The 24,271-nt window shown below is 61.7% G+C and overlaps 1 protein-coding gene across 3 annotated transcripts in view; it reads left to right on the forward strand.

Moving 5' to 3' along the window:
* Positions 1-22,150: 22,150 nt before the first annotated feature.
* The window catches only part of SKIC8 (SKI8 subunit of superkiller complex), a 16,836-nt gene continuing 14,715 nt past the window's right edge, over positions 22,151-24,271 (forward strand). Inside the window, exon 1 of one of the 3 annotated variants that reach the window (XM_059371374.1) lies at positions 22,151-22,228. The gene's annotated coding sequence lies outside the window, so the exon portion shown is untranslated. Of the gene's footprint in view, positions 22,312-23,941; positions 23,966-24,271 lie in introns of those variants that run through there. The other 2 variants (XM_059371375.1, XM_059371376.1) reach the window with 2 other exon arrangements.

A 24,271-nucleotide genomic window follows, 5' to 3' on the forward strand; every position in this document is an offset into this window, starting at 1 on the left:
CGCCCCCCGCCCCGCCCCGCGCCCCGCCCCCGCCCCGCCCCCCCGAGGCCCTACCCGCGCGAGCCCCGCTCCCCGCCCGCGTGCCCCCACCCCGCCGCGGTCCGCACCCCGGCCTTGGTGCTGCGCGAGCCGTGCCCGCTCTACCACAACCGGGCGTGGGCACTGGGGGAGGGTCCGGCGATCGGGCCCTGGCTCGGAGGGGACAATGGTGACAGCGGGGCGGTGGGGACGTGGGGAAGCACTGCGCCATTCTCTCTACTTTGGGGCGTGTTTGGGCAGAACTATAATAGAAAGTTAAAATACGGTGGGTGGTGGGGCGGTCAACGTTGAGAGCCGCCCTGTCCCGACTCTGGGTGGTGCGTTCTGGGAGCGCGTAGCCGGTTTACCCCCAGCCCAGCGCGGGATCCTATTCCGCACCCACCCCCACCCCAACACACATACTGGCTCAGGGCCACTGCGAGCGAGTGGTGGGAAAGCTCCAGCCCCCCGACCCCCGCCTGGACCCTACCACAAACCCAGGGGCACGCGGGATGGGGGCCCTTGGCGAGCACCAAGCTGGAGGCCACTCAGGCCTCAACCCCTCGGAACTGCGGTGAGGACAGCTGGAACCCGGGGTAGGAGCAGCCCATTCTAAGGAGAAGCCTGGCTCCGCAGTCTGCAAGGCTCTCCTTCCTTCTCCCACTGCTCCCAAGTATGCACCGTGCTTCAAGCCCCCTTCTCCAGCGAGAGGGCACACATACTTCACCGTGGCCCTGTGAGCCTCCACGGCTGACCCCAAGTTTTCCTTCCGGACCCTGCCACTGTGCCATCATCCACCTGCCTTAGCCAAAGTGCACAGCTCAGGATTCTAGAATCAGCCACGCATCTTCCCTGCCCCGGCCCCCCCTCAGCCTCTGCCCATGCTGTGCCCGCTCCCTGGAATGCCCCTTTCCTCTTGAGGTTCCTGAGACCTTGCCCGTTCACCACAGTCCATCCTTACACGGTCTTTTGTGATATTCGGTTTCCTAATCAAATGGGATTCTTTTCCTCTGAACCCGCTGGGTCTGTGTTTGGTTTTGCTCTGGCTCAAGTGTTCATCCTGCTATAAAGTGAGCTCCTACAGGGCAAAGACTGGGTATTCGTCAGCGTGTCCTCTCCTGCTCACGCAGCCAGGGGGCTCGGTAAATAAGCCCTGATTTGAGACTAACACAAGCGTTCTGCGTCCAGAGGACATGTGGGGGGGTTGGGGGGGAGACGCCGACAGGGCTGCTAGAGGCCATGCTGCTCCACGGGCTCTGGGCATCTGCAGGGGGCCGGGGCTGGGCTCCTGCCTTGGGGCCCTGAGGATCTGTCTTAGAAAGCAGCTGAGGATAAGAGAGTGGGGAGAGACCGTCTCCAGCTGGAAGGACATGTGGGCAGGGCTGGCCTTATCAGTGTGCGCCTCGAGCAGTCCCACAGGCCCGTGTGCGCAGAGGGGCCTGGGGGTTGTTTCTGTGCTCTGCTCTTCCCTCTTGAAATCCTTAGTCATTTTCCAACAATATGTCCTGCATTTTCAGTTTGCAGCAGGACCCACAAATTACGTAGTTGACCCTGAGTGTGGGAGGCAGAGCGGAGGCCTGCTACAGAATCAAACTCACTGCCCTGAGGGTCTGGCATCTCTCCAGTGAGGGGGTAAAACAGGGGTGCCACCTAGCTAATGCGAGCCTCCCCCCACCCCGGCCAATGCCGCTCCCCGGCAAGGCTTCTGCCATCTTAAGGCCGGGGCTGGGGAGGGGCTGGCGGTCAGCATTGGGGGGAGTCAGGACCACGGGGGACGGCCCGTGACAATACTCATAGGGCCGGGGATAAGGCCTCCGTCCACGTGACTCACAGATCTTGCCGCAGGGACTGTCGGTGGGCAAAGAGGGGAAGATGGGGGGAAGGGTGGGCAGTTGGAGGGGTCCGCCCTCCAGCCGGGGCTGCCCTGACGGGAAGACAGCGGGCATTGTCCGGGCACACACCAAGTCTGGGAGCAGCGTCCAGGAATGGGGAGGGCACGGCCCGTTTCTCATCTGCATGTGAGGTGGTCCTGGGGTCCTTGCAAGCCGTGTTCACTCCTGGAATCTGGAGGTGGCCAGGACTTCCTAAAAGCCCAGACCTCACCAGGGAGCCTAGAGGGAGGGCAAGCTCCTGCCACCGGCCTGGCTTCTTATGGGGGGATCCCCGAGTGAGGACGGCAGTACGGACACCACCGAGGCGCTCCTGTGGACCTAGATTCAGGACCTACAGCAAAGGTCCTGCTGCGCAGAGACAGCTCGTGGCCCAGACCTCCAGGAAGGCTGGCAGAGTCACCGTCAACCCCCGAGCCTCCTGCCTTCCCTCCTTCCTTCTCCTGTTTTGGTCTCCTGCCCACCACCTCTCTGAGCTGGGAACCGCGCTCAGTGCAGGGGTAGTGACCGCTGAAGTTCCGGGTCCTGTTTCAAGGGCCTACGTTTGACCAGCTCACTGTGTGGGCTGACTGTGCCCAAGATGCAGTCCATCAGCCCGGCCCGCGTTGACACGGGGAGGCCGTCCGGGGGCTGGGATCAGGAAGAAGCCGTGTGGAAAGACAGGAGCTGCCAAGCTGTGCGTGTACGCAGGGCCCACGTGTCTCTCCGCGTGGGTGGGGGCAGTCTGACGGGGATGAGGCCAGAGGTGCGGGGAGGAAGCTGATGCCCCATGTGGGCAGGCAACGCGTGAAGAACCAGGGCTGCGGAACGCCAGCCATCGCAGCAATGTGGGGTTGGGGAGAGCTTTCTAGAAACTCAGATTCCCAGGCCCGTGCCCTGGAGATTTGGATTCCATAGTGAGGGCTAGGGCCCAGGAAGCTGTGTTTGGGGGAGCTTCCCAGGTGACTGTCCAGGGACAGCCAGGTTGGCCAGACAGCCTCACGTGGGTACTGCACCAGGAGGGGAGGGTGGGGGGGGTGAGAGCCCGGGGTGACTCCACTGTCTGGGTTGTGCACTGAGTCTCCTTCGCTGCTACCGGAAGCACAGGGGCAGGAAGCAAGGCCCATTTGGGATGTGCTGCATCTGTGGCGTCTGGGGCACCCAGGACCCAGTGGGCAGTGCAATCCCAGAGTCCGGAGAGAGGTGTGAGTGGAGACGGGCGCGGGGGTCATCGTGTGCGGGGGCAGGTGAAGACACGAGAGTGCGCACGGGATGCCTGGGCACGGGACTCCGCCCGAGAAAAGCGGAAGGCCACGGGGGAGAATGTCGGCGTTGAGGGGCAGACGGAGCAGGGAGAGCCAAAGGAAGCAGGAGAGAAGGTAGGGGCGACGCCGTCCCAGCTGCGGGGGTGGGCTACGCGTTTCACAAACGGAGGGACGGCCTACGGTGGCCAGAGGCTCCTGGAGGCAAGGGCCACCCGATGCCCCCTGGAGAGAGCAGCCAGAGCGGTTTCTGCAGGTGGCGGGGTCTGGCAGCTACCGCGGGTCCCGGACAGATGGAAAGAGTGGAACAGGCCGCGGAGAAAGTGGATTCTTCTTTCAAAAAGCCTGGCGGTGCAGGGGAGGGGAGAGAGAGTGGAAGTGAGGAGGGGACCAGGCATGTGAAGGACGAGCTGGCATTTCGTCTGTTGGCATTTGGGGGGAAGAGATTCAGTGTTTACTGCCTCTGAAGGCAGAAGCAGAAGTGGAAAATGGGCGCAGCTGGCGGAGGGGAGAGGCTGCGACCCAGAACGCAGGCCCCAAGCGGGGGGGGGGGGGGGGGGACAGGGGAGCCAGAAGCTCAGGGCTCCTGTCTGAGTCCGGTCCTTTCCTGGCCACCAGGGGACGGGCCTCCGCAGAGGCCGAGGAGGGGCGGCAGGTCCCTTCTGGGAACAGGAGCGGTAGTGGGGCTGCCCGGGGCCCTGGGCACCCCAGGTCGGAGGGGGGGCGTGGTCTCTGCCCATAGCTCCGGGACCCCAGCACGCAGAGTGGGGGTGGGAGGACACGATGGCGGACGTGTGAACCCTGCAGGGGGACACGAAGGACAGCTGCCAGCAGGACAGCCAGGACAGGTTGTGGGGCTTGGGGCCTGCACCAAGCAGGTGCAGCAGATGGGAGAGTGTGTGTTCGGGGCAGCAGGGAAGGGGCAGAGGAGTTGAGGAGGAGGAGGGAGCCTGAGGCAGAGGGGGCTCGGCCGTACTGGGGAGCCCCCTGGGGCTGAGGGCCAGGGGGTGGGGGCTGGAGGAGAAGGGGGCTCTGCTGCTGGGGTTCTCGCAAGAGGCGGCACGGAGACCGAGGCCACTCGCCCAGACGGTGGCCAGCCGTTTCAGGGAAGGGTGCTGAGCTCCGCCTTGGACATGGCAGTTTTGAGGTTCAGAGGGATGGACGGACAGAGCAGACTGTGCAATCCAGGGCAACAACAGGAGACAGCATTCCGGAAGGCTCCCAGGATGAGGAAGCCAGCAGGCTGAGGTCAGGGCCTGAGGGCTGTGGGGGAACCGGGGTGGGGGAGGGCCTCTGGGCTCTAATGGGGCAAATCCATGGGGTCCTCCATGGATATGGCACATGCAGGGATCCTAGAGTCCAGGCCCCATGGGGTGGCATCAGCCGCAGCGATTGCGGGGGTGGGGCGCGGGGGTGTTGGACCTGTCCCTGGTGTTTCCTCCCCGATGCAGACTTCTCAGAAGCAGGGGCTGGGGCCTGGACCCTCTCTCCCAGATCCCTTTGTTCTCGGGCTGGCCGCTCCTGCCTTTGCAGACCCCACGTTCCAGCGCCTCCCAGGTCACTGACTGGCGTCCCTGTGCGGGCGTTTCTGCTGAGCTTTGCTGCTCTGGCCTGGAGGCTTGCCAGAGCCTCAGCTTCCAGGGGCCCCAGGCCTGGCCCCATGCCCCGAGGCAGGCCGAATTCTTGCTGGAAGAATGGGGGTCAGAGTTCAGCGCCTGGAAGCTGGGGCTCTGGAGAGGGTCCCAGTGGGGGTCTCGAGGACAGCTTTCCGTGGTGGGGGCTGGGGCCCCCCTGCCCACGCTGGGACAATCTGAGAGTCAGCAGAACAGGACAAAGAAGAGTTGATGCCTTGGGACGACTGGGGGTGGGGCCCCAAGGGTCCTGCTGGGGAGTTTCTTCTAGGTTAGTGGTGTGGAAGGAGCACTGGACTGGGAGTCAGGGGTCGGCATCACCGGCGCTGAAGGGGTCCTGGGGACCCTAGAGTCCCATAGTAAAATGAGTACAGGTGCATTTCCCGAGCTTTTGCTAAGAACCAGACACAGGAGTGAGTGCTTCCTTCCACCCTTCATGCTTTCCTTCTTTACCAGTATCCTGGGAGCGGCGCGCGGTCCCGGATGAGGACACCGACACACAGAGGAGAAGGTGTGCACCAGCGACAGGCCCGGGAGGGAGCTGGGAGGGAGCCCTGGGCGGCTGGCCCTGATGCGGGCCCACTTTGCTGGGTCAGCTGGCAAATGGGAACTCGAGGCCTGAGAGGGTTGTGGCCCCAGACCAAGCCGTGGAGCAGGGTGGGGACACGAGCCCCAAGACGCTGGGCACCATGGGCACGTCACAAGCACCGTGAACCTCAGCCTCCTCCTTGGCCGGGGGCCATCTCTCTGCCCGCAGAGGAGAGGAGGGCACGACATGCTGAAGTCACAGATCAGGATTTGAACCCATGATTGTCTCAGTGCAGGGTGGGGGTCTCCTAGGAGCTGATGAGGGAGGCTGGCTCCCCAATGCCACAATGCCACAGAGCAGAGGGGAAGGGGCGGACTGCGCGGCAAGCCGGCCCTGATGGCGGGAAGCAGGCCCCGTGACCATGACCGAGAGCTGTCCCGTCGGGTGAGCGCCTGGAGAGCAGGGATCGGAAGCTGGGAGCCAGCCTGGGCATCGGGGGGAGCTGGGGACCCCGCGGCGGCGCGGGACAGGAGGGTGGGTGGCCCAAGGTCAGGCACGGCAGGCAGGGGTGTGGTGTGAGGATGACAGACGCCTCTGTGCAATGGAAGACAATGCTGAGTGTGGAAAGACCCAGATTCCTGGCTCCTCGTGGAAACCCAAATGACGGGTCACGGGGCTGACTCCCCGTAGGACACCCTGTTACGGCTTGCACTGGGTCGCTGACTCATGTGCTGAAGTCCTGCAGGAGGTCGTTACTGTGGAACCTGCGCCCCAGTGACTGACGTTCTTTAAAGAGGGAAACGTGGACGCACACGCGGGTGCACGATGACAGGAAGACACGCAGGGAGGAGACGGCCATCCACACGCCGTGGAGAGCAGACGCCACAGAGACGCACGCCGCAGAGAGAAGCCCGGGAAGAGCCTTCCCTTCCAGCTCCCGGCAGGAGCCAGCCTTGCGACCTCTGATTTTGGAGTGCTGGCCTCCAGAGCTGTGAGTCGGGGCGTCTGTGTCGTTGGAGCCCCCCCGGGGTGAGGCTCTGTCCCGCCAGCCCTGGGGTGAATGCTGGCCGAGGTGGGCCTCTGTCCCTTGGCCTGCGTGTCTGTCCCTCCCCCCCGGCCCCGGGATGCAAGAGCTCTGGAGGCTCCTGCACAGTGTGGCCCTCGGAGGTGCTGCAGGGGGTGGGAGGACCCAGCGGGCCTGGCCGGCGGTGGGCACCCCATGCTGTCCAGCCCAGAAGGCCGAGCTTTGAAAGGGGCTGAACCGGAAGGGACGTCCCGACGGACCGGGCCCTGCGGTCCAGGAACAAGCCGTCGCAGAGTCCCCTAGGAGCTTGCTGGAAGTGCACACTCCCGGGCCGAAGCCTGACCCGATGGGTCAGAGTCTGCTTTCCAACAAGACGCCCAGGCTTCTGTGTCCCGCTAGAGGGTGAGAGGCCCCCATTCCTGAGCTGGGCCGCACACTGGGACCTGAGGACTGCAGGGCAGTGCTGCTGTCTGAGCTCTGTTCCCTGAGTTGCCAACATAATTGTCCCCGGTTGTGGCATGGGCATCAGGGGTTTTTTTGTTTTTTGTTTTTTGTTTTTTAAGATGTTATTTATTTATTTGATAGAGAGAGATCACAGGTAGGCAGAGAGACTGGCAGAGAGAGAGAGAGAGAGGGAAGCAGGCTCCCTGCCGAGCAGAGAGCCCGATGCGGGACTCGATCCCAGGACCCTGAGATAATGACCTGAGCCGAAGGCAGCGGCTTAACCCACTGAGCCACCCAGGTGCCCCCGGGCATCAGGTTTTTAAAAGCTTCACAGGCCCTGGTAATGTGCAGCCAGATTTGGGAACTGCTGGCCTACCATAGGCATGTACACCAACTCCCTTTTCGGTTGAACGTGTACAGAAAATACCAAACTAGAGCCAGGGGAGGAGGGGTCCAGGCAGAGTCGCAGAACGACCCAGGCCGCCCGGGGCCGGGCCCCTGCAGATGGCCCCTGACTGGTGAAGGCTGACCAGAGAGCCCTGTTGGGTGAGCGGAGAACAGCTCTGGTCCATGGCCTGGGGCATTTGAGGCCTAGGAGGAGCTTGGAAACGCCGCCTGAAGCCCAACGAGGTTGCGCGACTGTCCTGACGCGCAGGGATCTCGGGCGGCTGTCGGGGTTCCCGCTGGAACGTTCTCCTGCTCAGTCACGGGAGGGGCCACAGCCCGGAAGCAGTGGCTGTCGCGGCGTCCCCGGGGCACGACCCCAGGCTGTGTCCCACTCTTCTTTCTTCTAAGTCAACGTGGGGCTCGAGCTCCCAACCCTCAGGTCAAGGGCCACAAGCTCCCGTGGCTGAGGCGGCCAGGCAGCGGCCAGTCGACGCCATTGTAGCCGGAGCTATCGGGGCTCCAAGGTCGGCCCTTCCGCTAACTCGTGTCAGCGCCCGTGGCTGTTTCTCAGGAAGTAGTTGAGACCATAGGAAGGAAGGATGCGTCCAGGAAAGAACATGGGCTCTGGGGCCTCGGACCCAGGCCAGACACCCTGGCTGTGTGACTTTGGGCCGGCGCTCAGCCTCTCTGAGCCCAGCTTCCGAGTCTGAGACCTGGAGGCGACAGGGAAGCTGGCTGAGCTCTCGGGGTTCCGCAGGGTCACGTGACATGGCCTGTAGCCGTGTACGCTGTGAAGGGCAGCGCCTGCATCAGGCCGATGCCCAGGCTGTGTGTCCCTGGCAGGGTGAGGCCCAGGGGCAGGCCTGCCCTCGGGACGTCGCACCCTGCCTTGAGTGTGGACGTGTGCACGCGGGTCCGGGCGTCCTTCTCCGAATGCCTGGGTGTGTTTCTGATTCTGCACTTTGCAGACCTCCAAAACCGGCCGGGTGCCCCGCAGCCCACCGCCTTCCCGTCACCAGAGAGGGACGTGAGGAGCCCATAGGCTAGATGAGGAACCAGCAGCCTCACATCCGTTCCCGTCTGGCTGCGCCTCTTAGTGAGAAACAGATGCTCTTGTCGGCATGTCTGGGGCTCAGAATTCAGGGAAAGGGACTGCGGGTACTGGTCAGAACCGCTCTCGAGTCCTGTGTGCCTGGCCCTGCACACGGCGACTCGCTGGGCCCCCGAGCCCCTGTGGGCGGAGGCACCATCAGTGTTGAGGGGTGCGGCGTGCAGAAGGACCCCCCCCCTCGGGTCGGCCACGCACCCACCTTAGCCCGCGGAGCTGGTCTGGAGAAGCTGCCCTCCCGGGGCGGACGTGTCCACGGGGCCGGCCACGTCCGCTGGTCCCCCAGCCCCCGAAACCCACCTGCGCCTCAGAGCAGCCACCACATCCCCGGAGCCTGCAGACCCCGTGGCCACTTTGGTTCTTCCCAGTTTGCCTGGTCGTTGTTTCAAGGGTTACGTTCAGGCGTGTCGTCATTGGTGGTGTGTGCGTGTTCTGGCCTTCGTGTGCGTGTGTCTGGGCGTGCACTGGTGCGAGCGTGTCTCTCTGCTCTGTGGGGTCACCCTGTGTCCAGTGTCATCTCAGTGTCTGGATGGTCACGCCCCATGAGGGAGCTTTCGACGCAGGCTTCCTGCCTGACTGTCTGCCCACGTGTCTGCTCTGTGTTCGCGCCTGCGTGTCGGGGTGTTCTGTCCGTGTGGCTGTCTCTCTGTGTGTTCCTGACTCCCCCCGCCCCTGAACCTGATTCTACAGGGAAGAATGGACACTGGGCCCTTCCAGGTGGCCTGTCTGGTCGTGCCTGTCCCTGCCGTGGGCTTGTTGCCGGACCAGCCCCTCCTATGCTCGCCTGCCTTCTCTCCATCCCCAGAGCCTGCGGCAGACACACCAGCCGCCGTCTCCCAGGCCAGGCTCCAGCCCTGAGCGTTCCCTGCCCCAGAGCAGCCCTGTGCAGGCACAGCAGACGGGCCCTTGTTCTGAGCTCTCTACGTGGCGAATTCCCAGCTCTTCCCTCAGCACCTGCATCGGCTGTGAGCCTGTCCTCTGTCCCCTTCCTCTCCCAGGGTCCCCGTGTCTCCCCCACACCCTGTCACCCCGTCCTGTCCCCTTCCTCCCCCAGTGTCCCCGTGTCTCCCCACACTCCCTGCTCTTACAAACCCCCACTCCTGCCCAGCCCCCATTCTCCAAGGTGGACCCCTCATTGCCTGCCGACACGTCCTTCCCTGTCCACCGCTGGTGCAGTCCAGCATCTGTCCTCTGCCTCCCATAGTCCAGGCTGGACCCAGCACAGGCGGTGGGAGCAGAGGACAAAGACGGAACTCACCATCTATCTCCCCCCCACCCCAGGTGCCAGGTACAGGACTGGGCCCTGCCCTACAGGGTCACTTAATCCCTACACCCGTCCTGCAAGGCAGGTGTCTTCCAGGCTCCTGTTCAGGTAAAAGAACCAAAACTCAGAGGGGCTGAGGCTCTGGCCCAAAGCCACACAGGAGTTGGGGTGGCAGAGTCCAGACTCCATCCAGCAGGTAGCCCTGCCTTTCGTGGGTGCTGGTGTGTGTGTGTCTGCCGGTCCTGCCGGCCCAGGGGTCTCCCACTGGCCGGGACCGCCTTCCGTCTGTTCTCTGGTCAGCGGAGGCCCGGGCACCAAGCGGGCACTTGGGGAAGGTTTGCCAAGTGAATGCCTGCTCTCACCAGTGACAGGCTCGGCTTTCATTAGTCTGATTTATACAAGCACTGGGATGCCCTGGGCTGCGAGGCCGGAGGACCGCGTTGTAATTCATCAGGAAACACGGCAAAGCTTCCAGCTTCCCTCTCCATGCACAGGGAGAGGGAAATTGATGGCCAACAGCCCTGCTCCGGGGAAGGCCCCCCGCCTGGCTCACGGTGCCGGGCGGGCACTGCAGAGGCCCTCAGGCCGTCCCCCACGTGGCCCATCCACCTGCTGCCCGGAGGTGGCCCCCGGGGCGCGGGGTCCGTGGCCGCTCATCGATCCCCCTGCTCAGGATGCCAAATGGTGCTTTGAAAGTCCATAAAGGCAGAGACGCCCATTCATCCCTGATCGGTCGCCCCCGCCCCCCGCCTGCGGCACGTGTGGGCACAGCACAATGCCTGCCCGTCACGGGTGCTCGATCACCATCCCCAGTCGCAGTCTTGCCGACCCGAACAGCGCCCACCCCCTTCTGCCCCGTCCCAGCCCGCGTCTCCAGGACAATGCCGCGGGGCCTCCGTCATCGAGATTGACGGATGTGGGGGCTGCGGTCTCCAGAGTCCCCCGGGCCCCTCCAGCTGCCCCGGCCTTCCCAGATGTCCAGGAGCTGCTGTTCTCCCAATCAATGAGGCAGCGGGGGAGCCCTGGGAGCCCCACCTGAGGGGCCTCGGCCTCGGGCCTCGCCTGGCTGGGTCCTCAGACCTTCCGGCCCCTCCCGGGAAGGCCTCCGACCCCGAGAGCTGGGCCTGGCTGGCATCTGCGTCCTCTCCCGCCCCCACCCTCCGTGACCAAGCTCAGTGCCCCCCTTCCGCTGCGGTCGCCTGGGCCTGGGCCTGGGCGGCGAGTGATGAAGGGGCTTCCCTGGCCTATGATGGTGATTGCATTAGTGCTGATAATGTGAAATTAATCACCATAATGAGCCCGGCCAGGCCGCCGGAGGAGCCCCACGCAGCCCCACATTCCAGCAGCACCATGCTTCCTGCCAGCAAGCTTCGCTGTGGGGCTCCCCTGGGCCCCGCAGGATGTGAATATTTAATTAACGTCCCTCTCCTGCTCACTGGAGTGTTTGTAAATATGATTCATGGGCCGTATTGTTACCTCAGCTGAGCATTTCCAGCCCCCCTCCGCCTGCCAGCAGCTCCTGGGCCGAGCCCCCTCCCAGGGTTGCCCCCACCAGGAGCCCATGTGGGATGCGGCCTCATCCCAGGGGTGCCGGGCCCGGACACCGTCCGCCTTCCCTTCCGCAGAGCCCTGGCTGGAAATCACAGGCCTCATTGTTGGAACCAGCAGTAGGCTGATGGGCCTTTGTGGAGTGGCCCCCTGGACTGCTCCCCAGGAGCGCAGGCCCGCTAGGACAGTTGCTCCCCAGAGCAGTGTGGGACCCCAAGGGGAGGCATGACTCCACTCCACCCCACCCCCACTTGGAAACAAACATGCACAAGAAAACAGAGACAATCCCTGGGCGCCTTCCCACCAGTGTGAATGAGGCAGATAGCCGTGTTCTGAGGGGGTCTGACGAGGGCGTGGGGACCAGGGCGCTTTTCCAGGCTCTGTCGGGGGCTTGCTGACTGGGCCCGGGGCATCAGGTCTCATCAGCATCTGCACCTGTCTTGTGCATACCAGAACACCTCCCAGGGTTCGGAGAGTGCGGGGGAACCACGAAGCTTCCAGCACTGCTGAGGATGCAGGGGTGGGGGTGGTCAGGGCTGGTGGACGGGAGCCTGATGCCCCAGGAGAGAGCAGGACTCGTTTGCAAGCCCAGCCGAAGAGGACACAGACTGCAGCAGAGTGTGGAAAGGAACCGTCGCATTCTCTTAGCCCTGTCCCCGGTTGGCTCGGGGGTCGTCACAATACGGACCACAGGGGCACATCACCACTGGCCATGGTGGGCTCACTGGGTGCTGCAGCCAAGACTGCTGGCTGCCCAGTGGGCCACAGGGGCGCTGGCTGTCTGGGCATAGCCTCCGCCTTGGAGGTCTGCATGGCCCTTTGGGGGCCCCTGCACCCCAACCAGAGCCCAGGCAGGCTGACTGTGCGGGGCACCGTCCAGCACCAGGACCTGCCTCACAGGACGGATCCCCGTGCCCCGCAGCTGCTGCCCTGCTGGGCCTCGTCCTCATTCTCCACAAGCCCCCCCCCCCCCAGCTAACACTCCTCTGAAGCACCCCAGCCTCAGAATCGGCTCTGGCCCTGGCCCAGGGGCCTTCGTGATCTGGGCCCCTGCATCCCTCCTCGCTTCACTCTGCCCGAAGCTGCGTGCCCTTCCCCGCACGCTCTGTGCCACTCACCCTTCTGCCTGCCGGACAAACCCCCCTTGCGATGCAAACCCTGGTCTCGTGCCCCCGGAAGCTTCCCCGCCCTGGCCTCTGGCTCCTGCGGCCCTGTCTGTCCACTCTCAGAGCCCTCGTCCTATTCATGTGCCCGCTGTCCTCCCCGGTCCAGGGCGTGCACAGAGCAGGCCTCCCCGGTGCCCCGTGGGCCCTAGTGTGTCGGCGGGAGGGTTCTGAGGCGGTTCTCGGGCTGGTGGCTCACGCATGCTGGCATCGGTCACAGATGATCTGGGGGGTGCATCGTCCCTCTGTCCCCAGGCCTTCGTCTGCCCGGCATCTCAGGCCCCAGAGCGGGGGGGCCCCGGCGAGGGGCTAGAAGGGCGCAGAGGAGAAGGGAGAGCTGCGGTGTTTGCGGACCTCGGATCTAGGCAGTGGCCGGGGAGCCAGAGGTCGGGGCAGGCAGGCTCCTTGTGGGGCGCAGCAGGGGGTCGGGGGGTCAGGGGCCTTTCTCTGAGGCTTCGGATCAGCCCCTGCGTCCTACCTTCCCCACGGGTGTGGGGAAGAAGCAACAGCGGGAGGGCGGGAGGCTCTGGGGGGCAGCGCCCAGCTTCTCCAGGATACCAGGCACCCGGGATGTGGTTCCTGCCTCCACCCAAACTGCAGGTTCCCTGGGCTGCCTGAGAAGGCCCTTCCCTGTGTCCGTCCCCTCCTCGAAAGGCCACTGTCATCGCCTCTGCCCTGACGAGGCTCTGGTGTGCTGCTCCCTACCACGGTGGCCTGGAGGTGGGAGAGTGGACCGTGTGCAGTGGGCGGGGGTCCCGGCCAGTCACTCTGAGGGGCACAGATGAAGGATGGGGGGTGTGTGGCCGGTCGTCAGGGTCGTTAGAGCCGCCCACCGCATCCCGTGGGGGGACTCAGGCTGGCTCATCACCGATGGCCCATCCGTCTTGTCCCTGCCTGACGTATGCATCACCCCCAACGGCGGACACACGGCTTCACCTTCTGTGGGGGTGGGGGTTGGGAAGGGAGAATGAAGTCCGCTTGGGAAACCGCAGGAGGCTGTGGGGTCACAGCCGGAGCCCAGGGGAACCCGGGGGATGTGGGCTGCGTGGCTCTCCTGCCGTGTGGCTTTGGGCAGGCCACTTGCCCTCTCAGGCAGCCTGAGCCTCCCCTCCAGATGGTTTGGGGACCAGCCCCTCCCTTGATTGGTGTTTGCAAGGTTGGAAGGGGCAGGGAATGGAACACCAGGGCTGTTAAACTGGCTGTTAAGCTGCAGCCTCTGCCCTGTAGGTCCCTGCGGGGTCCCTTGGAGAGGGACAAGCCTGAGCTGGAGGCTCACCTCCCAGGACCCAAGTCCTGAGCGTGATTTTGGGGTTGGATGCTGTCAGGAGCCCGTGAGCTATTGCATATGCCCCGGTTTTCTGGGGTTTGCTCACCTGGACCCCGCAAGCCTTGCGGTGCTCACCAGAGACCCTCCCGCAGGCATGCCCCGCCCCCCACAGGGCCCAGAAGGGTTTCTCAGCTCCGAGAAGCGCCTCAGAGTCCCAGAGTCCCAGGCTGCACCAGACCTGCACCCCAGGGGCGCCCCTAGAGCCCAAGCTGTTGAGGGCCAGGACACCGCCCATGAGAAGACCCCCTTCATCCTCCTTCCCCTGTACACTGTGGCCACTGGGGCCTCACCCCCTCCCCAAGGTCCTGGTCTCCAGTCGCCAGCCTCTCCTGGTGGGACATGGCCAGGGTCCTTCCGCAGCCTTATGCTTTGTCATAAGGTCCCCCTTATGCTGCTGCTTAGAAATAGATCCTGCTCCTTAGAAATAGATCTACGTATTTTTTTTAAATTTCTTTAATTTTTATTTATTTAAAGATTATTTATTTATTTATTTGAGAGAGAGACAGAGATCACAAGTAGGCAGAGAGCCAGGCAGAGGGAGAGGGAGAAGCAGGCTCCCCGCAGAGCAGCTGAAGGCAGATGCTCAACCGACTGAGCCACCCAGGGGCCCCAGACCACATATTTTAAAAATTAAACTATTTTACAGAAATAGCAAATGGAGAGCAGAAGTTTGCATCGTTAGTGTCCCCGTCTAGCCCCCGGCTGGTTTTGGTGAGGGCAGTCGCACGTGGTCCTGCACCGCGCCCTCCTCTCCCTTCCAGAGAAGCCCCAGTTCCCACGCTGCCTGCCGGCGGCGCCCACTCTGCCTTTCCTTAGTTTCCAGCACTGTTACGGGGATGGCTCAGAATCACAGAGCTGTCCACCGTCTCTCGGCAAACTCTGTAAATTCAGTTCAAGCCCCACCTGGACACGGACAGGAGACTTTCCATATCTGACCGGTTGGCTCTAAAATTTACACAGAGGAGTAAGCACGCGGGGTGAGCACCGGCCTCCGAAACAGAAGGACAGCGAGGAGGAGCGCGTCCCTCCACGTACAACGCACGACTGTGCAGCTGTGATATCTTAGAACCAGGGAAACCGGCAGACGAGTAAACCAGTAGGGGCTGGTGGCTGCGGGGCCGCGGCCTGGGAAGACCTGGCCCCCAAACCCAGGGAGCTCACTGAGCACGGGCCTCTCGGGAATGGGGCACCTGTCTTGTCCCAGCTTGGCCTCCCGCTTCCATCGCCCGTGTGGACAGCTGCATCCCCACAGCCACGTGTGTTTACCTAACAGTGCAGACCCTCCTCCTGGGCGCTGAGGACTGACCCACCTTCAACCCTATGAGGGGCGCTGGCAGGCACGCGTGCGTCTCTGCAGACTTTTCCTTCTGTGTTTTGAATTATTTCCTGAAGACACTGTCCCAGGACGGGATTACTGTGTTAGAGCGGACGACCAGGGGAAGGCCCTTGGCAAGCGTACCTGAAATGCTCTTCTGTGGTGTTAGCCCCTTTGTGGCTCCCTCCGTCCCTCCCTCCGTTCACTGGACACCTCCTCCTGCTGGAGGACTGGGGACCTAGGTGAGGTGCCACTGTGTGACCCAGCTGGAGGAGAGACGTGGAAGGAGAGCTTCCAGGATCTGGGCAGTGAGTCCCCGGGGGTCAGAGCTGGAGCACTGTGCCGTGAGTCTGCGGCCCCTGCAAAAGTCCCCAGCAGCTAGGTAGGCGTCTGTGTTAGCTGGTCTGAGACCTTGGCCCATCTGGGTAGCACGCAGGGGGAAAGACCGGCTGCACAGACTTCCTCAGCCTCAGGGGGGATGCCCGGCAAGGGCCAAGCAGGAGCCACACCTGACTGGTACAGCAGCGCTGGGTTTTCTCGTCGCTACACACCAGCCCCCAGCTGTCTCTGCTCAAACCTGTTTGATCTGGTTCTGTCCACGGTGGTAAGCACAGACCACTTTCGACCCAACACCAAGCCGGAGGTCAGTCCCCGGGTCCCCGAGGTCCATCCCCAGCTCCTGATGTCCCTCAGGCAGCACCGCCTAGACAGGCCTCATTCATCTTCCCGACCAGGCCTGAGACAAAGGGCCTGATGTGTGTGCAGATGGGCCTGACCCCCACCCCCACAGCATCCCTCACAACCAGCACCGATAATGGGCCTCCAATGAGTCCCCTGCGGCCACCCATGGCCGGGGGGGGGGGCAGGGAACACAAACACGGGGGCTAATGACAAAGCCAGCCTCTGGGGAGGGTCTGGGGGTTGGGGGAGGATTGACTGCAGCCCCGCAGAGATCCCATAACTCATTTCTGACGCGGATGTATTGCTCCTCTCAAAGACCACTTGCCCCGGACACGGAGCTGCCAAATTAATTGACAAGGGGTATACCGAGGCAGCCACTGCCAAGCGGCAACCCCTCCCCAGAGGTCTGGCTCAAGGAGCGGCTGGAGTGCCTCCTGCCTGCCTGGGCTCCGAGCCCTTGTGGGTCGCCCCGGAGGGTCCACGGACATAGGACCAAGGACACAGAGTTCCGGGGACAGAGGTGCCAGAGGTGCCAGCCGGCCGGCCCAGGGCCCAAACCCTCCCTTGGCACAACCATGGAGGCAGAGACAGAGCAAATGTGGATCGTGGGGAGCTGGTCAGAGTTGGCCACTGCCCAAAGGCCCCAGGACCTGCATGAGGGCAGCCAGAGGGCTGCACACAGGGCAGGGGGCCGATGCAAACCCACCCCCGTCTCTGTCCACCGTCCTCTCTTCCAACCTTGGATTCCCTCTCAGCAAAATGAAAGCTGGAGACAAGAGCCGGTGATCCCACCAGCAGTTCCGCCCACGGAGGCTTCTGGGGGCCGCACACAAGTCACAGTGTGGCCCACGCACCTTATTCCTTTCATCCTGATAACACCCAGGGAGCCGTGTCCCTCTCGCAGTTGAGAACAGGGATGGTTTGCAGAAGGGACTGAACCTGGTTAGGACCCACCGGACACAAAGTGCACATCCTGGTCCTGCCTCAGGCTGTCTCTGGAGCTGGCTCTTGCTCAGACACGGGGTTGGGGGTGGGGGCCAGGGAACGAGCGGGAACAGACTTCCCGAGGCCGGGTTCTGGCCAGGACGGCAGGTCGGGGAGCTCCGGAGTGGGCAGGCCACCCGCCACCAGGCCCAGGCCTGCAGAGGGCATGGTGCCAAGGGGCCGTGTGCTTCCCCAGCGGCAGCTGCCCAGCTCCTCGCCGACAGGGCTCCCTAAAGCCCTCTCCTGTCCCTGCCCACATCACAGACTCTCCGAGCACTGGGACAGGCGCCCTGCTGAGCTCACCACTGGCCACGTCTAGATCTGTGTGCAAGGCCTACAGGGAAGGGGCCAGGGGAGCCGGGGAGGGAGGCGGGCCTCAGGGCTCCTGCGTGACCTCACAGGCACACAGCGACACAAGTGGACTTGCAGGCAGTGGTCAGGGAGCCAGGTCTGGGTGCAGGGAGAGCCCAGAGGCCGGAGGGATGGGGCCGCCCGGCTGCTGTGCCCTGAATGCTGGGAAGGGAGCCTGCCTCGGAGGGTTCTGCTCGCTGGGGGGCAGGTTCTTGGATCTGTCCTCACCCTGCTCTCAATCCTCGGACCACCCCCAACTCTATAAACAAGAGGCCCTGCTTTTAGGGTCCCTTCCATGCCTCCTGCTGCCACCTCCTGCAGCTCTCCAGAGGACACCTCTTCCAGGCAGCCTCCGGGAGGGACACTGCAGGGTGGGCTCACCCCGGGAATGCGGGGCTGAGGCCGACGGTCCCGGCATGCGCCGCGCCCACTGGGGACGCTGGAACAGACACACCACCCGCCCACCAACTGCACTAGGTCCCTCGAGTCATGCTGACCATGCGATGGTGACATCAAGCTGCCCCCGGGAGCGGCGGCAAGGCCTCTGAAATCAGTGAATGCTGTCACCCAGGTCGGGCTTTTTCCCTCGAGAGCCTGCTGTTGAACCTTCCCAGCACAGGGAGGAGGCAAGCCCTCTGCGCTCCTCGCTTTGTGGGGGCTCCTGCCCCCCGCTGGGGGGCTGCCACTTTCGCTGGTGCCTGGCTCACCTTCTCCTTCTCCAGCTCACCCATAGTGCGCCTGTAGCCCGAATTACAATCAAGGGGCGCTATGGGTGAGCTGGAGAAGGAGAAGGTGAGCCCGAGAATCTGTGATTTTGAGCAAGTTTCCCGGTGGTGTCGGAACCACACTGGAACTGCGGTTAGGGTGCTGGTGTTTTGAGCCCCGTTTGCTAGGTGAGAGGACTGAGGCCTGAGAGGCCCTTGCCCGGGATCCCAGTGGTCAGCAGTCCCTGCCTTTGGGGTCTGCAGGAGCTGAGGGCGGGAGCCTGCGGAGCGGCTGGGAGCAGGCGGTGACTGCCGCCCTCTGGTCAGCAGCAGGAAAGACGCGGGCTGCTGGCTCCGCTGCCTGGGCCCCTGTTCTCCAGCCCAGGACCTGCCCAGATGGGCTGCAGGGGCCTCCTGGTTCAGCCTCCCCAGACCCACTGGAGAAGGAGCCACAGGAGCCCACCGTTGGCTCCATAGCACTCCTGCCCTAGCCTGGCCACACCTTTCCTTCCTGGGATCTCCTGCTTCCTACCTTCCCCTCTCCCAACACCCTGCGATTGGGAGGGAGCAGGAGAGGGCCATCCCCCAGCAGCCTGGGTTTCAACCCCACGGTGCACCTGCGGGCCGAATGACCCTGGAGAAGTCACTTTGCTTCCCTCAGTGTCGGGATCCTTCCTGTTAGTCCCAAGAGGGGACGACCCCTGTGGATTAAGGCGGAGGGTTGAACGTCATGGGCGCTCTGCACACACGCGCTTCTCCGGCCACCGTAGCTCTCCGAATGTTTAAAATGAAAAAAAAAAAAAAGTGGATATTTTGGGGTCTCCAATGTGGGATTTGTATGCCCCAATGGTGAGCAAGACCGTGCACTGGGGTACAGGAAGAAAATATTAGACCTTCAGTTTATACTTACTTTGATTTCATCCTTTTTTGACGCTATCTTTGTATTTGTTTTAGAATATGTGTATTAGCAGAATAGTACATACACATAGCTAATAAATAGGGTACACATGTCGAGGTGCATGGTAAAAAATTTTAGTGATAGGTATGTGGAGTCACAGCTTTGAAGGAGAGAATCCCGATCACTTTCTAGAAGTTTCCTTGTGAAAAAGTGCTCAGAGTAGATCATTTCTGGGTGGAGCCCGGGAGTCGTCCTGGCTGTCGGCTTCAGAGGCACGTGCCCTTAGGTGTTCAGAGAGCCAGTGAAGGAAGGAGAGCCTGGGCTTTCGGGGCCTTCCCCAACGGTAGGTTGTGTGTTTCGAACTTTCCAGAAAAACAACGGCATTGATTTCCTCATATCAGCCCTAAAAGGAAGGTACTATCATCACATTACCCCCATTTTACGGATGAGGAAACAAGGCCTAGGTTAGCTGCGGCGTGCGGCAGCCTAGACTGGGCCCGAGAGCCCTGGCGCTAGAGCCCGCGTCAGCCCCTGGGTGCCCAGCCCCAAACAAGAAGGGCCGGGAGCCTGTCCGTGGGGGCAGGGAACACAGAAGGAGGTGCACGTCCCTCCAAGAGGGGGAGTCTTGGGGCGGAGGGAAGGGTGGCGGCCCAAGAGAGAGGGGCACCGGTGAGATACTGCAGCCTGGGGAGAGGTGCGGGCCGGGGAGAGATCAGCCTGCGGCCAGGGGCTCCTGGGAAGGACGTGGGAGAGAACATCGAAAGAGGGTGAGGTTCCTGACATTAGGTCTGCCAGATGGGGTTCTACGGAGGGTCACGGAGAGCCCCACACAGGAAAGACACCCAGCCCATGGAGTTCCCCTGCCCTCTGCCTGTTCTGAGCAGAAAGTAGGACCTTCCCCTGTGCCCCCACGCCACACCCACGGATCCCAGTGTTTTCTTGGAAGTCAGCTAAGGCTTCCTGGAACTGGAGCGAAGGCTGCTGTTCCTCCTGATGCGCTGCTGAGCTCCCTGTCTTTGAAGGTGTGCAACCAGAGGCCAGATGACCTAATAATGGGGTTGTGTAGAGGAAGATAGATGTGGGATAGATCTGGAAAGCTCCTTCCCCTCTGGAATGCTCAGACCCGTGACTCGGAGTGGCAAGGAGAGCTGTAGCAGGGAAGGTGCGGGAGACAGTGCCTGCTACAGCCTCCCCCAGGTCCAGCCTGCTTAGAAAGGCAGCTGGCCCCACTCTGGGAACAGCTCCGTCCTACCTGTCTGTCCCACCTCTGCTAGGACTTGCCGCCCAAACTTGGCCTCCGAAGGATCTGCACCGGAGCGAATTATTTCAAAATTAGCTTGGGTTTTCACTTATTTCCATTCTCTCCCTCCTGACCTGTGAGACCACAACTCATTGCAAACATTTAAACGCGAGTTACACCGGCAACTCTCTCCAGATCTGCTCTGCAACAGGCATTCAGGGGATCCGTGAGAACTGGGGATGATAAGTACAGCTTTATTTTCCTTATCCTCTAGCTAGAATTTAATACTTCCTGTAATTACAAATGCAAGCAGGAAACTGCAGAAGTATTAGCAAAACCCGTCACTTTGTTGCCAATACAAACCCTGTAGAGGTTCCTATCATAGCACAGCTGTTGCCAATCGCCTGAAGTCCTGTTTATGCTCATCCCTACCAGGTGAAGTTACAGATGTGCTTAGACCTGCGGCACGGAGAGAGCACCCCATTCATTACCGTTCCACAAATATTTTGATAATGTCTTTGATATAAGTGGTTTCCTTTGTAAACCCATGCATTTCATTTTATGCACTTCTAGACATTATATTGAGACAGGATTCTCGGACTTGATGAGATGCCAAAAAAGTGATCAGTGTGCTTTTAGAATAATCTAGGGGGATTTACAGTTAATGTACAGAAAAAGAAAAAATAACCACATAAGCCTGAATCATACATATTAAAATTCACCTTACTTACACAGCTGGAAGCACTTTTTAAAAAAGATTTTTTAATTTACTTATATGACAGAAAGACAAAGAGATCACAAGTAGGTAGAGAGGCAGGAAGAGAGAGAGGGAAGCAGGCTCCCTGCTGAGCAGAGAGCCGGATGTGGAGCTTGATCCCAGGACCCTGAGATCATGACCTGAGCCGAAGGCAGAGGCTTAACCCACTGAGCCACCCAGACGCCCTGGAGGCAGTTTTGATAGCCACAATTTTATCATTCTTAAAGTGAGAGTCTTCGAAAATGCTTCTTTATATTCAAAAGCTAAAAGTCAAAGTAAAGTTGGCCCAATTGTCCTGGTTTGGGAGTGGTCACATCATTCAGTTGGTCAAATCAGTCTATTTTCAAAAACCGGAGAAACCCACAAATTTTGCCAACAAACACAAAGGGGCAGAACTAAGCAACGGGGTGTACAGAAAGGCAGCCGATTACTCACAATTTCTCTGCTAACAGCCAGTGCTCTGTGGACCGACATAAAGGCCTTTCTGCACGTTAGGAACCTCAGTTCCTTCAGGGTTGCGAGTTCAGTTTTCTGTGGTTTGAGCCTGAACAGGGTCCACTCAGCATGCAGGTCAATGTAATGGGAATCGCCCCTAGTTTGAAGGTATAATTTGTACTTTTTTTCTTGGCCTTAGGAGCAAATGTCCTGTGGTCAAATATAGCCAGAATGATTATAGGGACAGCTTGAGTTTTAGGAGGCACCACATAAGAATTTTGGCAATTAAGGACGTCTTGAAGCCTGCTCACTTCAACCCAAACTTCCTCAACTAGTGACCTGCAGGGGATCCACCGGGGCTGCATGAAGTTCCGGTAGGCCAGGAGTCACCGAAGGAATTACGGAGGGCCAGATAAAGGGTCTTGGTAGACTTGTGTGTGTATTTGGCCAATTTCCGAGCAAGGCGCCCTCTTCAAAGAGCCCCCACGGGTGAACTTTATATCGTGGTGTGAATAAACCGTTGTGGGTCTGCCGGTGTCCTGAAAGCGACGGTAGACCTGCAGACCGCCCTAACAGACCAGACCCCTGAAGCCCTAACTTCCACCGGGAAAGGACTGGGAGTCTTCTTGGCTTTACCGCAGTTTCAATCAGGAGAGACAGCAACCTGCTGACAGAGCTGGCCATTCAGGGTCAGCCCAGACAGCTGAGGTCCTGCCTGTCCCTCCATCCCTGCGGGGGTCACTCCAGCAAGGAGGGACGGCCCCCGTCGCCCTCCACCCCTGCAGGGGTCACTCCTGCGGGAGGGGCGGCCCCCATCTCCCTCCACCCCTGCAGGGGTCACTCCAGCAGGGAAGGGCGGCCCCCGTCTCCCTCCACCCCTGCAGGGGTCACTCCAGCAGGGAGGGGCGGCCCCCATCTCCCTCCACCCCCGCGGTGGGGGGGACACTCCAGCAGGGAGGGGCGGCCCCGTCTCCCTCCACCCCTGCGGGGGACACTCCAGCAGGGAGGGGCGGCCCCCGTCGCCCTCCACCCGAGGGACGCGGAGGGTCGGAGGCCCCACCCAAGGGAGCAGAAGCCTAGAGCCTGCAGGTGCGGAAGGGGAAACCTGCAGCGGCGCTGGGGGCCGCGTGGCGCCGAGGCGGTAGGGGGCGCTGCGGCGCGCGCCTGCGCCCGGGAGCAGGGCGGGGCTGCGAGATGCCCCGCCCCCGCGTCGTAGCTCATCGCTGCGCGACGCTGTCGCCGCGAGCCGCGCGTCACAAGCGCGGCGACCGTGCAGCCGGCAGGACGGCGGTGAGTTGACGCGCGTGGACGTTGGGGACGGCGGTCTGTGGGGCCCCGGTCTGTGGGGCCCCGGCGGACCGGCCGGAGGGCGGGTGAGCGAGGGTGCGCCGGAGGCGGCCTCCAAGCTGGTGTGCTCCGGGATGCTCCGGGCGGCGGGCCTGGCGGGGGCTCCTGGGCGTCCCCTCGCCCTGGCTTCCTGTGGGGGCGCGGGGCCCGAGCGGGGGAGAAGGGGTCGCGTCTGGCCGGAGGAGGCCCTGGGCAGCGGCGGGGCGGGGGCCGGCGTCTCCGCGGGAGAGGCCTCTGACCGTAAATGGGAGTTTCCCCGTGGTCGGCCGCGCTGCCTTCCTCGGAAGCGAGCTTCCCGTCGCCGGACAGGGGCCAGCACGGGCCGGGTGCTCCGGACTTGCGGTCCTGGGGCTTCCTGACCCGCCTGGGTAATAGGGCGCGTGTGGCGCTCTTCGGAAGCCGTGAGGAGCGAGCGATGACTTCGGCTGGGGAGAGTGGGGAGACTTCGTCCAGAAAGGGCGGAGGAGGAGGGCCCGGGGGCCTTCAGCTCGGAAATCCCTGGTGGGGGGGGGGTGACGTCGTCTGGTCGCCTGTGCTCTAGCGTGTGTGCACCGTGTACCGTCCCTGCGATCCCGGGGAGGCCTCCTTGAGCTGTGAGGTCGTGCGGAGGGTGGAGGCGTCCGCAGGGGTGCCCGCAGAGTGGGGGTGGGCGGTTCAGAGAGCTGGTGCGCGAGCTCGCGTGGACCCAAGCCTTGGTTTGAGGAGGCCGCTCCCTGCCAGCCTTCCTGCTCCCCGCTGGGTTCCTCTGCTGCCAAGTACAGATCCGGACTGGAGGGGGGCCGCAGCCCTGTTGCGAGCTCCTCCCTGCCCTCCCTGCCCTGTTCTTGGGTCGCAGATGAGCTAACCCTGCCACCTTGATGGAGATCTTCACAGACGGGTTATTCAGAAGTTTTTTTTTCCCCTTGTCCTTGGAAAGTCTTCGTGGTGGCCTTTTGGGGTTTGCAGATTTAAAGCAAGTAACCTGAACCTGGGTGCCTTCATTGTGTGGTCTCTTCGCTCCCTGGAGGGAATTGGGGGGCATGAATGTGGCTGAGAAGAACTGCACTTCCAGGTTCCCTAATCTCCAGCCGAAATTCAGCATTTCCTCCAGTCGCGAGTACGGGCAGCAGACCCGGTGTTGACAGCGTGACTTTGTCAGCGACAGAAGTCACAGCTGCGTCCGCGTCTCGGGAGACTGCGTGAGCGCAGCACCCCGTGAAAGCAGGGTAGCGCTGAGACTCGCTGTCAGGCCCTGTTCTGTAGGTATCAAAACGCAGCTTCACAGATTTAACTTTCACGTTTTGGTGGCGTTTTGCTTCGGGGTGCGGTTGGTCTTCCTTAGTCTTGGGCTCCGTATCGGCAGGTTTGCCTACAGCTGAAATGTACCTGTGGCCCCAAATCACACTCGCGGCGCTGTCGTGGTCTCGCACGGATATGTGCACGGTGGCGGAAACTTGGGGTCCCCTGACACATTGTCAGTTGCAGCAGAACAAAGGGACGCCCTGCCTTCTTGTGACACTTCTCTTGTAAAGAAGGGTCCTTTTTCTGGTCTATTTGGTGTCATGAGTTTTTCATTTTTGTGCTTTTTGTTTGCAGTATCACCATTAAAATCGTCTCCAAACGCGGTGCGAAAGTTTGTGTTCCTCAGTGCACCTCCTGTGAGGGGCCTACAGGGAGATGCGTGTGTGCAGTCAGCTTCGGGTAGGCTTAGGAAGTGCTGTGTTGGTTGGGACCCTGCCCCAGTATTTCTCCTGGAGCAGTGGGGTCCGTACGCACTAGTTTGGTGTTCCTGGTGACTTCACCGACAAAAAGAGCCTCGAGTAACAAGCTTTGGTTCCCTTTCTAGTCCTGTGCATTTACAAAATCCTGAGAAGGGGTTTCCAGGCTTGACAAGGTGGCTGGAGGTCTAGGGCACACACACGAAATACAAAGAACTCTTACAGCCTGAGAAGATAGGACTGATCTTTTTTTTTTTTTAATATTTTATTTATTTATTTGACAGACAGA

The sequence above is a fragment of the Mustela nigripes genome, chromosome 13 (genome assembly GCF_022355385.1).
Source record: "Mustela nigripes isolate SB6536 chromosome 13, MUSNIG.SB6536, whole genome shotgun sequence".
NCBI lineage: Eukaryota > Metazoa > Chordata > Mammalia > Carnivora > Mustelidae > Mustela > Mustela nigripes.